Consider the following 14,866-nt stretch of genomic DNA (forward strand, 5'->3'; position numbering starts at 1 on the left):
CGGGACGCCATGAGGGCACGTCCCGAAGGCCATCATGAGGGGACCCAAAGAGGAGACACTCCGAAGGGAGAAGCGTGAGAGGAGGCCGCAAGGGGACACCAAGAGGGAAACGTCATCCGGGGATGTCACGAGAGGACACCATGAGGGCAGCCGTGAAGGGAACCTCGTGAGGAGACGCCATGGGGGAAACCACTGGGCACACTACGAGGGGAACAGGCTCAGGGGACGCCACGAGGGGTAATAAGGAGGAGACCCCGCGAGGAAAGAAACGTCATCCGGGAAAGCCAGGAGGGAACCTCCTGAGGAGATGCCATGAGGAGAATATCAAGGGAACAGCCATGTGAGGAAGTTGAGGGGAACCGTGAGAGGACTCTGTGAGGGGATATCAGGGGGCTGTGCCCGGAGGGGACATTGACAGGCACACAAACTGCCCAACAGAGGCATAGACACGCCTCCTGCTTTACCTAATGCCTCAGCTCCCAGCTCCATGTGGGAAGAATATGCCCACCCCTGGCCCAATGAGGACCTCGCCTGGAAGCAGGAGCATAGATATGGCGAGGCCCCTGCTCAGGTGCCCAGTTCCTGCTGTGCGTTGCACTTTTGTTTAAAGACCCACAACTAGACAAAACCAGCACATAAAGACAAGACTGAATCACACCCATAAGTCTTTGGGTGGTGAAGGATTATGGAAACTGGGGGCTTCCAGGAGCCCTTGCCCTGCCCCACTGGCCTGTGCAGGCCCCTCAGGTTCCTGGGGATCCCAACAACTTTGGGGCGCAGCCCTGGGGAGGCAGCTTCTGCTCCCAGGCCTGCTCCTCTGGTGCTGACTCACTGTTTCCCGATGGCGCCCCCTGGCGGTGACTTCAGGCTGCATGGCCTGTGTGTCCCCACCCCAAACCGCAGCCTCCAGAAAGGAGCCCCAGCCCAGTGCCGGCCTGGCTCTCATCAGAACCGAAACTAAGAGCCTGTCCTTGAAAACGTCCGAGCACTCCCGACTCTGAGCTGTCTGGCCTCTAATCCGTGGTCTGTGGAGTCAGGGGGCTGCAACCTCAGGGTCCTTTGCTCTCTCCCGGCAGAGCCCTGTCTGGGGGGTTGGGGGCATGTGGAAGCCATCCCCAGTCCAGCTCTGCTGCCACCCCAGCCCCACAGACCTGCTGTGAGTGTGAGCTGGTCATGTGTGTGAGTGCGGGTGGGCAGTGTCTGAGTGTGCCTGCATGCGCCCCTGGTGTTGGGTCTGTTCCCAGGGCCTTGGAGCAAGTACCTTGGTTCCTAGGTCCCTCCTGCCTTGGGCAGGTCTAGTGAATTAAAGTCAATAGAAGACTTGACTAATAACCCCAGGACCCTGAGGTGCAGAGGGCTGGACCCCAAGGCAGGAACCACAAACCTAGAGGACTGAGAACCAGATGTTGGCCAAGGCCATTTTGGGGAAGGATTTTCTGCTTATCTGCGTTTTCCAAGGCTTCTAAAATGAACATGAACTACTGTGCAAATAATAAACACACAGCAGTAACATCATCACCCCGTCTGTAGCCTATGTCCACAGTCTGGGTGAAACAGAGACGCATCAAGAAGAACAAAGGGGTGGCCCATCCAGCCTTCCCCTGCAGATGGAAACCCAGGCCATGCAGAAGCCTGTGAGTGGGGTGCGGGTTTGAGGATGTTATGTCACTGAGCTGGGTTGAACAGCAAATGGGCAGGGGACAGTGTTAGGAAATTAAAATGGAGGAAGTCTTGTTCAGGTTTCAGCTGCTGGAGAGAAGGTCTCTGACTGACTTCTGATCTTGCCTGGATTATGTGCCTGCTTGCAAACACACAAATTGTTACCAGCAAGTCAAGCGGCACTTTGGATAAGAAAGGGAATGGGGCTTGGGTTTTCCTGAGCCCCTGGAGTTCTGGCCAACTCCCAGGGATCCAGAAAATCTCGTGAGTCAAAGGTGAAACAAACAACATTGTAAAAGTTAAAGGAAAACCAGAGCTGCATTTTTGCACACCCACGGATGATGATATCAGCTGGCATCCTGGGATTATAAGCGGGAGCCTCCAAAAGTGCAGTTTGAAGTCTCACCTGCGTGATGCGGACGTTTTCCCTTTGGGACTCCATATGGCTGTGGTCGAGGGACTTCCCAGCTCTGTCTTAGTCTGGATGTTGGTCGGCCCCATGTGGTGATGTAAGTGCTGTTACTTTTCTCTATTGTTTCTATTTCTCTTCTTTAGTGGCCACATATTGAAATTAAGCCAAATAATCTTGTAGTAAATATTGAAATTGTTTATTGTGTGACAAGTGGTTTCTTTTGTTAATGAATCTTTCGAACCGAAAACAAAAGTAAATCTTCCAGCAAAATGGAGAGGGGAGGGGTGGCTCCGAGGTCACCCTGCCAGATGTGATGTGGCACCAGCTTGAGGACTGTTCTGCCTCTCTCTGTGACAACTGAGATTCTCTGCATTCTCAACAGACTGTCCTGGCAGCATTGGTACCCACGAACACTCCCTGCGATGCCGGGAAAAGTGATTCTGCGGCGGGCAGTGGTTTCTAAATTGGGTCTTGGAGCTCATCTTTGTACTAAGACTCCAGAAACAGTCATGCTTGTCCAGGGTTCATCCTGTGCCAGGCCACATATGACACATGTATGCTTACCACACGGCATCCAACCCCAAAACAGTGCGAGGCCAGTGCCGAGAAACTTCAAACCAGCCGAGTTCATGCCAGACTGGTGGAGCTCAGGGCCCCCACAGCTGGTGTGGCCCCTCAGCTGGACTCTAGCCTGGCTCAGGCCCCCTGAGACTTGGAGAAACAGAAGGTGCCCTGTCAGAATCCAAGGCCCTGAATCCTCAGCCAAAGGTCACTCTCTTGTGGAGAAATCTCTGCAGCCTGTTCAGGGTCTGGCGTTGACCGGTCCACACCCTGGGCCTTTTGTCCTGAAAATGACACTCTCTGCCCCAGCTTTCCGGCCGCCACCAGACACATCCACAACTGAGCGTCGTTTCCACTTTGGCCCAGTGTCTTCATTCCTTCTGGAGCTCTTAGTAATTGCCCTCTGCTCATCCTGCTCTTGCCCAGTGTCATATTGGACACCTTCTGATGGGGGTGGGGTGGGGAGGGGCACTCATCACTATCATATCTTTTTGCTTTTGCATACTTTGCATACTTTGCATATCTTTTTCCCTTTGTTCATGGGGTCCTCACGGCAAGAATACTGGGAGGACTTACCATTTCCTTCTCCAGTGGACCAGTTTTGTCAGAACCCTTCACTGAGTCCTGTCTCTCTTGGGTGGCCGCCTGTGGCATGACTCACAGCTTCACTGAGTTACACAAGCCCCTTCACCACCACAGGGCTGTGATCCATGAAGGGGCTAAGAAGGTGTATGTGCCCTAATCATGATGCTGGAGATTCTTAAAGGTGGTTTCTCAAACACCTCAGTAGAGGCAGTGGCTGGTGTGTGCTCTTTGGGTGGACTTTGCTTCTTGGGGTTTGGTGGCAATTCCTTTTCATTCCTCCCTGATTCTGCAGAAAGAGGAATTGTAGGAGCAAGTCCTCGGAACACTCCAGCTTCTAGAAGCACAGTCGTCAGTACCCCAGCTCGTCTATGCCGCAGTAGAAAGGAGGTCACCATAGCGGTGACTGGGGAGTGGGCTGGGCAATCGGGCCTGGTGTGTGGAGGTCACACCTTAAAACACAGTCCTTTATATCCAGGCTTTTCTAACAGGCCGAGTAATGGGGCAGAATGACACGCTGTCCCTGTGATTGGATGGGGCCTGCCTGGGGAGGAGGAAACGTGCCTTGTGCCCGCCACCCCACGCACGGCCCTTGGTTAAAGCTGCAAATTCTGCTCCTCTTTGCAAAGCAAGACTCTAGATGTTGGATTCTCAGAACATTTGAGCTAAAATGTACTCACATACTCAGACCCAGATGACGCAGGAATTCTCTGTCAATTTAAATGCCATTCTCTCAGTAATCAAAGTTTAAAAGTCATTTATATCAATGGCTTGGGGAAACAAGATTTGTGGGTCTTAGAAGATGTTTCCCCTTTTGAAACAGTCTTATAATTAGGAAAACCACTAAGAAAGAAGCTATTAAACCTTGTATGTGGTCTCCAACTAAGTTGCAGACAAATAAGACAAGGAAGCACATTGCCCAGGTGTTAGGAAACCAAACCCAAAAGGGCCAGGAATGACGTGCAGGAGGTGATAGAATCATTCACTAATTAAAGCCATTGCTGCCCCGCCTCCCCCCAGGCTTGGCTTCCAAGCCACTGCTGGAGGAAACAGGAGAGACAGGGTAGAAATGGCAAAAAGGGGCCGGGCTAGCTGCTGCCCTGATTCTGGTCACCTGTGTTTGAAGGAGGAGGAGGAACTTGCTGTTTTTGCAATAGGTTGCCAACCTCTACATTTCTTCCCTGTGATCTTGACTTTCCAATGTATGATGATCCCAGTGTATCACGGTAGATTGCGGTGGATTTTTTTAGACCCTCCTCCTAAAGCCGCCCTGTCTCTGGAAACCCTGCCACACCTGTGCAGTTGGCGCCCTCTGCAGGGCAGGTCAGGGACTTACAGGTCCATCATGCCTTCGCCCTGGGGACGCTTTCCACGTGTGCTTTCCAGGCTCCCCTAAGGAAACTGGGCAAAGGAATGTCTCAAAATAAAGCCTGGCAGGGAAAGTGCATCAGATGTCGGGGCGTGAGTTGGAGGAGGAGAGAGAGATGAAGAAAGTTTGTGGGGTGATGGCCAGGGCAGGACGGTGGTAGCAGCCAGCCCGAGGAATCACAGGAGGACTTATGAAGGGGCCTCGGCCCTGACGACCCCTTTTTCCTGGCCAGCAGGTGGGGGCCTGTTCTTGAGGTTCTAGTATCTTCCATCCCTCCAACCACTGGGACTCAGAACTGAAATAGAAACCCAAGTTCCACTTTTCCACCATGAGGACAGGTTAACCTGAAGCCTCTCAAAGGAAACATGAATCAGAAAGTCAGACGCTTTAGCGCTAATGAAAGAAAAGCGTGAGTCTTTGGGTGTCTCTGGCCTTGATCCGCCCAGCGCTGTACCGTGATCTCCCTGACTCGTGTCCTGCAGGCGGACAGAGAGAGCTCTGGCCATGATCAGCCCCTGAAACTGGGGCCCCTCTCCCTCTGGGCTCCAGCCACAGGGGAGGGTTTTGCCCCTGGGCGGGCTGGCCACAGCGCCTGCCTGTGGAGCAGGGTTGACCCACCTGAAACGAATATTTGGCCAACAGGTTTGTGAGGTGTGGGCCAGCGTGTGGCATGGTTCCTGGACACCTCCCCTCGTGTGGTCCAGGAGCAGCCGCGGCTGGTGAGCAGCACACAGCATCGCAGCTGGCCAGACCTGCGGAACCAAAGCCACATGTGACCAGGTGCTCCAGAGACGCACAGGCAGGAGACAGGGTCGATCACACCAGCCTGGTCCTGAGATCTGATGTGGTCTCCTGTGTGTTTATGAGCGGTGGAATGCCCTCTCCTCTTCAGCATGCTTAATTCTAAAATTAAACTCTGAAGTTCTCCTGACAGTTTTAACTCTGACCCTGTCATGGAGCTTTATTCATTGTCTGACTCCAGGACAGCAGAGATCGCTCCCAGCCCCGTGGCTCCATGGTTTGCACCATGTGAGCATACGTGAGCCCGTGTTTGTGAGAGCACCCGGCTGTGGGTCAAGTCGAGCCCGAGGGCAGTGGCCACCGTCACAGGGCAGGTGGCCTATCGGAAGTGCACAGTGAGCCCACCAGGACTGCACCAGGTGCTTGGGGGCAACTCCTGTGGCATGAGGGGCTCCAGCCACACTGAGCTCCAAGGTCAAGTCACTCTGCAGAGTCTCAAAGCTGTCTAAGTAAAGATTAAACAAAAGGCAAAAAGAAAAAGATACATGCACGCTGTGTCAAAGTCTGTTTTGAGAAAAAGGTGTAGATCTGGGTTGGAAGGAGACACGGGGCAAAAGTGACCCAGGGTGCTCCCTGTCCTCCGTGACCTGCCCTGCAACATGACCGCGACACACGCAGCCAGGGCAGGCCCAAGTGCGCTGCTGATGGTGTCACCAGGTGGAGGGGCCGCTGGCTGCCTGGAGCCCTGAATGACCGTGGGGCACAGGCCCCCTGCACAGGCTCCCAGGGTGTGGGTCCAGGCCCCTGTATCCACAGATCCCCCACCGCAGACCATCACCAGGAGGCCACTCTTCCAACAGAGGGCACGGGCAGCCACGGGGAGACCAGGGCAGGTGCATGTGTGCACAGGGGATCACCGGCACACAAGGCTCCCTCACCCTGAGCAGACCCTCAGACCGGGCCCCCAGGCATGCTGACTCAGACCTGCCAACAAAGGGCCCTGTTCAGAATCGGATTCCACCCCCTCTCCCCCCGACAGCAGCTGCCTAGAAGGCCTGTCCAGTTAGAGCCAGACAGGAAACAAAGGACGGGTTCCTTACTGGGAAAGGTGTACATCAAGGCTGTATGTTGTCACCCTGCTTATTTAACTTATATGCAGAGTACATTGTGCAAAATGCTGGGCTGGTTGAAGCACAAGCCAGAATCAAGATTGCCAGGATGAATATCAATAATCTCAGCTATGCAGATGACAGCACCCTTATGGCAGAAAGTGAAGGGGAACTAAAGAGCCTCTTGATGATAGTGAAAAAGAGAGTGAAAAAGCTGGCTTAAAACACGACATACAAAAAACTAAGATCTCACCTGCCTCCCAGACGTCTCAGCTTTCTGGCAGGATAGCCCTCACGGGCACACGGAGGCAGGAGGCTGGGCTGCTCCGCGGGCTGGCCGTTCTGTCAAGGCCTCTGCCTAGTCCCTAGTCTGGTTTCTGAGACAGGATGACCTCCCCCTCCCGACAAGTGCCTTCCCCACCCACCTCCCCTCCCCCAAGCAGAGTGCAAGCCAGAGATGTGCAGAAGTGATGAGTATTCCAGGCCCAAGGTTGCCTCTTGGTTCCGGGTCCACGTGCTCTTAGTGTGTGTGAGAGTCGCTCAGTCATGGCCAACTCGTAGTGACCCCAAGGACTGTCGCCTGCCAGGCTTCTCTGCCCATGGAGTTCTCCAGGCAAGAATACTGGAGTGGGTTGCCATTCCCTCTTCCAGGGGTTCTTCCCAACCCAGGGATGGAAACTGAGTCTCCTACATTGCAGGCAGATTCTTTACCATCTGAGCCACCACGGAATCCCATCTGCTCCTTTAGTAGCAAACAATCCCCATATTCTTTTAGCCTCTGAATCCTTTGTCAAACCCCTTATCAGCTGAGCCAGTGAAAATCCAACAGCAAAATGGAAATGGGTGGCCGATACTCCACGTAAGAAAACGATGGTGTGAAGGAGCGTGGGGCCTCCATTCACATGCCACCAGTCAGGTCCCGAGATTTGGGCCAAATGGCAACAAACCAGGTTTTGTCAACAGTTTGCATATTTTATGAAGCAGGTGGGACTCCGAGTTCTCCGAAAACCATACTCACCTCCTTTATTTAGCAGTCTGCCTCCAATAGCTTCCCAGGTGACTCAGAGATAAAGAATCTGTCTATCTAGCAGGAGAGGCAAGTTTGGTCCCTGGGTGGGGAAGATCCCTGGAGAAGAAAATGGCAACACACTCCAGTATCCTTGCCTGGGAAATCTCGGGGACAGAGGAGCCTGATGGGCTACAGTCCATGGGATGGGAAAAGAGCTGGCTGCAACTCAGCAAATAAAACAGCAGCAGCCACCTCCAAAGTGCGGAGGGGCTAGGGGGCCGGCTCTGTAAACACGTGTTCCTCCATCCCAGGAACACCCCTGGCTGTTGAGCAGCACTCACGGAGAACCCACTGTGTTCAGAATGGCTGTCCCTCACCCCACTGGAAAGCAGGGACCTTGTCAGAGCAAAACACCCTTGTTTGCTGATCCCTCGAAGAAGGGAACTGCACGCTCTCTCCCTCCCTCACCCCTACTCCAGGAGGCCCAGCCTCAGTGTGGACAGTCCCCTGGGTTTCCCATGAAGCCTGAGCAGCTGGCTGGGCTCTGCTCTCAGCCTGTGGACCTCCCCCTCAGGCTGACTCTGGCACATTCTGGAAGGTGGGGACCTGAACCCTCAAGTGTGTGCTGACCAGGTGTCCCCAGGGCACCTGCCCTCAGCCTCCAGCTCACAGCCCTCCTCGGGGCCCCTTGTGGGAAAACACCCAATTTTAAACTTTGACCCTTAGACACTCTCAGACCTGGTGGTGTCTGGCCTGTATATTCTAGCCCTGGGCCCTGAAGCCTCTACCAGGAGGGGAGGTCAGAGTTCAAATGAGGATACAGAGGAAGAAAGAACTGCCCCAGGATTGGGGTGAAGAGTGGGAGAACAGGAGGGGCATCTTTGCTCCTGGAGTGTCCTGGAGCTGAGGGCCAATCTTCTCAGGCCAGGAGGACGGGAAGACCCTTGAACCTTCTGACACCTACTCAAGGCTGAGGGAGCCTCTGAACAGGGTGGTGTTGGGGGAGTGTTTTGGGGAGATGCAGTTGACTAAAAGAAAACCACACAGTGAGAGAGCTATGATGGAGTGAGAGAATGCGTCCCAAGAGAGGGGAGAGGCCAGTTCGTGGGGCTTCTGGCCAGGAGTACAGGTGGATGTTCCTGGTGGCACTAGTGGTAAAGAACCCGCCCCCCAATGCAGGAGCCACAAGAGACCTGGGTTCCATCTCTGGGTTAGCAAGATCCCCTGGAGGAGGGTGTGGCAACCCACCCCAGTATTCTTGCCTGGGGAATCCCATGGCTACAGGCCATAGCGTTGCAGAGTCGGACACGACTGAAAGGACTTGGCACGCATGCACAGATGGTGAAGATACATCTGGGAAAAGGTGGCTCTACTGCTTGCCACAAAGAACAGATATATCTCAAGTTAAGGGTGTCGGTGCTTTTCTTTGTGGGGGAAAATGCAAGCAGCCGGGGTCATAAACATTCTTCCTGAATCATGCATCTAACCATCTAAGGGGCTGCTTGTCCAGATACACAGAGTCCGTTAACGTCTCTGATTCCTGTCTGAGCACAGAAGAGCACTGTGGGTCAGCGGCTGCAGAGGACCAACCTTAGCAGAGTGAGCAAGACACTCTTTGCTCCTCTTTTGTGTGCAGGGTCAAGCCCAGCAGGCTGCAACCCTCAGCTGAGTCACTCACGGATGGCCCCTTGGCCTTGGTAACCGTCCAGGCATCCCTGGGAGCTCCCCCTCTTCTCCACATGGTCTTGGGGTGATAGTCCTCCCAGGAAAGGCAGCATGGTGGTGCCAGGGTCCCACAGCCCCTCCCCTGGGAGACGATGGGATGCATCAGAAGGGGGAGATGATGGCCTTCAAAGAACCCATGGTTTCGGGCTGAGAGCCCATGGGCATTTCTGAGTGGCCACAGCCCTTCCACCCACCACCCCGGGGCCTTGGGGAAGCCTGAGATAGCCAAGGGGGGTCATCCTACTGTCCTTCTCCTCCCATCAACCCCACTCTCTTTAATAAAAATTGTTGTTTTTCCTTAAAGAACACAGTATTCTCTGATTACTTGAGCACAGGATCATTGTAGAAATTCTGGAGGAAAAAAAGTTGAAGAAACTGTAAAAACCTGTAGTAGCCAGACTCAGACTTACTTCCTGATGACATTTTATGTTCGTCTAGCTTTTCTGGAAGTATATGTTTCTATGGATTCAAAAGGAAGGGGCTTCCCAGGTGGCACTAGAACCTGCCTGCCAATTCAGGAGCTATAAGCGCATGCAGGCTCGATCCCCGGATCGGATCAGGAAGACCTTCTGGAGGATTGCACGGCAACCCACTTCAGAACTCTTGCCTGGGACATCCCATGGACGGAGGAGCATGGCAGGTTGCCCTCCAGTGGGTCCCAAAGAGTCAGACGCCATGGAATCGACTTAGCATGCAGTCAGGTACGCATTCCAAGGGAAATTGGGAGGATGCTGTCTGCACAGTTGGGGGTTTAGGCTGCCTGGTTCTGCTCATGCTCCGACAGTACTGTCAGACCTGCCCAGGCTTCACCACAGCCCCTCAGTCCACACCAGACACGTCCACACACAGGAGCTGTGTATGGAGCCTGTAATTGATACAGCTACTGTCACAGGAGGGCCCCAACCAGATCCTCTGCTTCCCCGCAGACCCTCAGGTGGTCCCAGGAGCACTGGCTCCTCCAGGTCAGCGGCACTTCCAGGAGCAGGGCCCCTCTCTGCCACACGACGTACCCTGGGGCCCACCCCCTCGACGAGCATTTCAAGCAGCCCCTGAAGAAAGGCTTTGCCAGCTCCTGCCTCCCCCAGGAACAGCTGAGGAGTCTCCCTCTGTCCGCAGCACTCTTTCTGAGATGCCTCTCGGAAACTCCCACGGAGGGAGTGCGTCTCTCGGAATCAGAATAGCCGCATCCTGGGCTCTCGTTGGTCTGTGGTTAGAGTGTTCCCAGAGAAGGGTCCTGATTCTCGGGGAAATCTGGGAATGGAGGCAGAAAGTTGAAAGGAGAGAGCAGACTCTGTGTGTGAAGGTTCCTCCACCACCTTCTCTGGGGGTCACGCGGGGTGACTGGGGCAAGAGAGATCCAGAAGCCAGGGTGTGTGGGCCACTCTCAGGCTCAGTGGGATGAAGGGAAGCCTCTTTGAAGGGCTCTAACTTTTATGTATGTTTTTGTAACTACACTGTCCCTCCCTGGCCTGCTGGTCCAGGGATTTCCCGGAATTGGGGCATAAGCCTCACCCTTCCTGGCACTGGTTCCCACTCAGCCCTGCACAAATGTTTGTTGAATAAACAAGAGTTGATTTGGGTAATGAATTCACATTGTTAGAATAGAGTACTTTAAACAAATCAATAAATAACAACACAAAATCAACCAATCAACACAAAAATGGACTTATCCTGCCCCCAAAATTCCCTTCCTAGGGATGCCTACCACCTTCCAGGTGAGAATTCTGTGGGGAGCAGGTTTGAACACTCCAAGTCATCTGGCACCATGGCAGTTTCCGAGGGTGCTCCTCCAGGGCCCAGAGTAACCAAGCCAGTCCCCCAGGAAGGTCTGAGTGGGCTCAGGGACTCACGTCTGGGATCCCCAGCTCCTGTGCCTGCAGCCCCACCGGTGACTTGCCTGCCACGCCCCAGCTGATGCCAGGGAGCTCGTCACGCTTGCACAGGACTTGCCTTCAAAGGTAAACACCTTACTGGGCCCCACCTGGGGCAGGACACCCACTCTCAGCTCAGAAGCACTAGAACAAAGGGGAACTTGCTGTTTGGGGACCAGCGGGAAGCGCAGGTGGTAAGCCTCTGTGGAGGCAGGGGGACAGTCGCAGGATGGTGTTTAACTGAGGAAAGCAGGCAGGCGGTGCCTCACTCAGGGCCACCGAGGGATGGGGTCCCCAGCCCCCCTCACTGCACTGTACATCGTATACTTAAGCCACAGCGCTTGTAAGCACACCAGGGGATCCCTCTAGGGACACCATCCCAGGAGACCTACTTTCCATTTACCTCTTATTCCACTTTTATGCAGAGTAAATTATGTAACATGCCGGGCTGGATGAAGCACAAGCTGGAATCAAGGCTGCTGGGAGAAATACCAACAACCTCATAGATGCAGGTGACACCACTCTAAATGGCAGAAAGTGAAGAGGAACCAAAGAGCCTCCTGATGAGGGTGAGAGAGGAGAGTGAAAAAGCTGGCTTAAAACTCAACATTCCTAAAACTAAGATCATAGTGTCTGAACCCATCTCTTCATGGCAAAGAAAGGGGAAAAATCGAAGCAATGGCAGATTTTCTGATCTTGGGCTCCAGAATCACTGTGGATGGTGACTGCAGCCATGAAATTAAAAGACACTTGCTTCTTTCCAAAGGAAGGACAGCTGTGCCCAACCTAGACAGCATGTTGAAAAGCAGAGACATCACTTGCTGACAAAGTTCCATATAGTCAAAGCTATGGTTTTTTCAGTAGTCATGGGCAGATGTGAGAGTTGGACCATAAAAAGGCTGAGTGCAGAAGAATTGATGCTTTTGAATGGTGGTGCTGGAGAAGACTCTTGAGAGTCCCTTGGACAGCAAGGAGATCAAACCAGCCAATCCTAAAGGAAATCAACCCTGAATATTCACTGGAAGGACTGATGCTGAGCTGAAGCTCCAATACATCGGCCACCTGATGGGAAGAGCTGACTCACTGGAAAAGACCCTGATGCTGGGAAAGATGGAAGTCAAAAGGAGAAGGCAGCAGAAGATGTGCTGGTTGGACGGCATCACTGACTCAATGGACACAAATCTGAGCAAACTCTGGGAGACAGTGAAGGACGGGGAGCCTGGCATGCTGCTGCCCATGGGCTCACAGAGTCAGACACAGTTTAGCAACCCAACAACAACAGCTTTTGTAAATACTGGGCAATGAACACGTTGTCATGATCAGGGGAAAACAGTGCTCTCATGTTTAAATCACCTAGTGAGCCCTTCCCCTTCCAGGCAGAGCTGCCTCCCCCTGGCTACTGTGGCCACTGAATCTCCATTCCTGTTGCCCCATCAGCAAGGTGACCTCAAGGTACACTGACAGGGCTCCTCCCCAGAGAGGAGAGGAGAGCGTCCAATCGGCGGTGGGCTGCGCACCAGGGTCTGGGCAGCCCGGACCCTGCAGGGAGCTGTGGGGGCCACGTGGCTCAGCCAGACTGGTGGAGCCCGCCTCCTCCCTGACTCTGAGGGGCCACTGCAGGAGTTATACCTTCAGGACCCAGTTACTCAATGCATGTCGGGGGCGGGGCCAGAGCCAGACCTACCTCACCTTCCCTGAAGCAGCATCAAGCACCCCAGTTCATAAGCACTTCCATAAGTAAAATGTTATACTATTTTGAAGAAAATAAAAGAACATTCAGATGAAGGAAAGGCATATCTGGGTGTTGGTTGAGGAAGGATTAATACTGAAAATGTGATTCTTTCAAAAAAGGAAGTGTAAAGACAAACAATTCCCAAGAGCACTGAAGGCTGGGGCAGCTTGGGACAAAATAACCAGATGGTGGAGGAATGCAGCCATTTCAGAAAGCAAACATCATGCTTCCGGTGACTCCATCCGAAAGAGAACTATTAATGGGTCAAGACTTTTAGTCTTACATTTCAAAACTTAGAAATGTCTAAAACATGAAAGTTCCCTGGTCTCTAGTGATAAGGATTTTGCACTTTGAGTGCTGCGGCCTGGGTCCAATCGCTAGCTCAGGAATTGAGATCCCACATGCCACGTGGCACGGCCAGCTTGGCTGAAAACATTCTGGACCTGAGAGTGAAAGGACTGTGAGGTGAATGCTGACATCTGGACTGCAGGAGCCCCAGGGAGATCACTGCAAATGAAGAGAAAGGATGTGCAGTTCTTGGAGTTTAGAAAAAAGAAGAAAAGAAAATGCAAGATTTCGGTTTGAAAGGGGATTTAGGCACTAGGGTGAGGAAGTAAGTAAAACACTCCCCTCCCCTAAGGAAAGGCTTCCCAGGTGGCTCAGTGGTAGAGTCTGCCTGACAAAGCAGGAGATGCAGGAGGCACGGGTTCAATGCCTGGGTCAGGAAGATCCGCGGGCCGAGGAAATGGCAAACCACTCCAGTGTTCTTGCCTGGAGAATCCCATGGACAGAAGAGCCTGGTGGGTTACAGTCCACAGGGTCGCAAAACTCCAGACAGGACTTAGCAAATGAGCACAGCACAGCACTCCTACCCAAAGACAAGAGGAAACGTTTAAATCTTCCCCAAAAGGATGATGGACCCAGGAATGAGAACAATCGGATTCTTCCTCAGCTGCTCGGGATAGAAGATGGCCCTGGACCAGGGCTTTCGAAATATCGAGGAAACGAGAAGCCAGGATTCTGGGGCTGTGAACCCAAACACAAAGCCCTGTTTAAACACACTCTTAGGCCCCTGAGCCCTTGGAGTGTCTGCACCCTGAGACCTGCCCTGAAGTGGGGGTGCCGAGTGTCTGAGATGCCAGCAGACATGTGTTCATGAATGTGGTCACGTGCCTCGGGGAAGCTGCTCACCCAGAATGAGAGAATAGAAATCTACCCGTGTCAGCACAGGATGGGTGAGGGCTGGTGCACAAGGACCCATAATCAGATGCATGGAAAGAGGACTCACCTATCAGAGGCTGTCAGGTTGGATGAAAGTCTAGAGAGCTTCTACTTACAAGAGATGCACCTACCATGTGGACACAAATGGCTGAAAGTAAAAGTCTTTAAAATGACCTACCATGAAGAGTCTAACAAGAGACAGTGTTGCTGTACCGATCAGACAAAAGAGACTAAGAGAAATTGGATGGTTAGGGTGGAGCGGGTCACTGTCTGATGACAGAGGCTCAGTTTACCAAGAAGGTACAGTAAGTCTCCTACATACGAACCTTCCAAATGAGAGCTTTCAAAAATGCTAACGTGTGTTCACGTGTCCATTCTCGGAAGTTGATTCACGTCTGGCGTGCATTGTCATAAGCAAGCATCCTCTGCAAGCAGCTCTACTGTCCTATATAGAGCACAGTATCTTTATTTCAGGCGAAGACCTGAACACAGAACTGTACGTAACATTTGCAGCAGCCCTTCAAAGCGCAGTCTGGTGTCACCAAGTCATCAATCTAGTGTCCAGACATCACTGATTTGTTTTTCAAGAGGATAGATTGAATTGAATTCGGTGAGAAACTGGAACCTATGCCCTTGCCCTCCGTCTCCTATTGCTGATCACCCTTCATCGCTACCATCTCCCACCTCCTCTCCCTCCTTTTCCAGTTAGTAACTCCTCTTGCCTGTTCACCTGATGCCAGACCCTGTGTGCCAGTGCTGTACTCCTGCACTTTTCAGCAGACTGTACTGTGAGATTTAAACATTTCACTTTTTGTGTTTGTTGGTTTGTTATGTATTATTTGTGTCAAAAGTACTATAAACCGATTGGTCTTCAA

The 14,866-nt window shown here is 52.8% G+C and overlaps 1 long non-coding RNA gene across 1 annotated transcript; it reads left to right on the plus strand.

Moving 5' to 3' along the window:
• The first annotated feature begins 1,985 nt into the window (after positions 1–1,985).
• On the plus strand, positions 1,986–14,866 carry LOC138415311 (uncharacterized). Its single transcript, XR_011247181.1, has 4 exons — positions 1,986–2,168; positions 9,606–9,868; positions 10,863–11,125; positions 11,464–14,866. It is a non-coding gene; the product is annotated as an uncharacterized lncRNA (long non-coding RNA).

This window comes from Ovis canadensis, chromosome 11 (genome assembly GCF_042477335.2).
Source record: "Ovis canadensis isolate MfBH-ARS-UI-01 breed Bighorn chromosome 11, ARS-UI_OviCan_v2, whole genome shotgun sequence".
Lineage (NCBI taxonomy): Eukaryota > Metazoa > Chordata > Mammalia > Artiodactyla > Bovidae > Ovis > Ovis canadensis.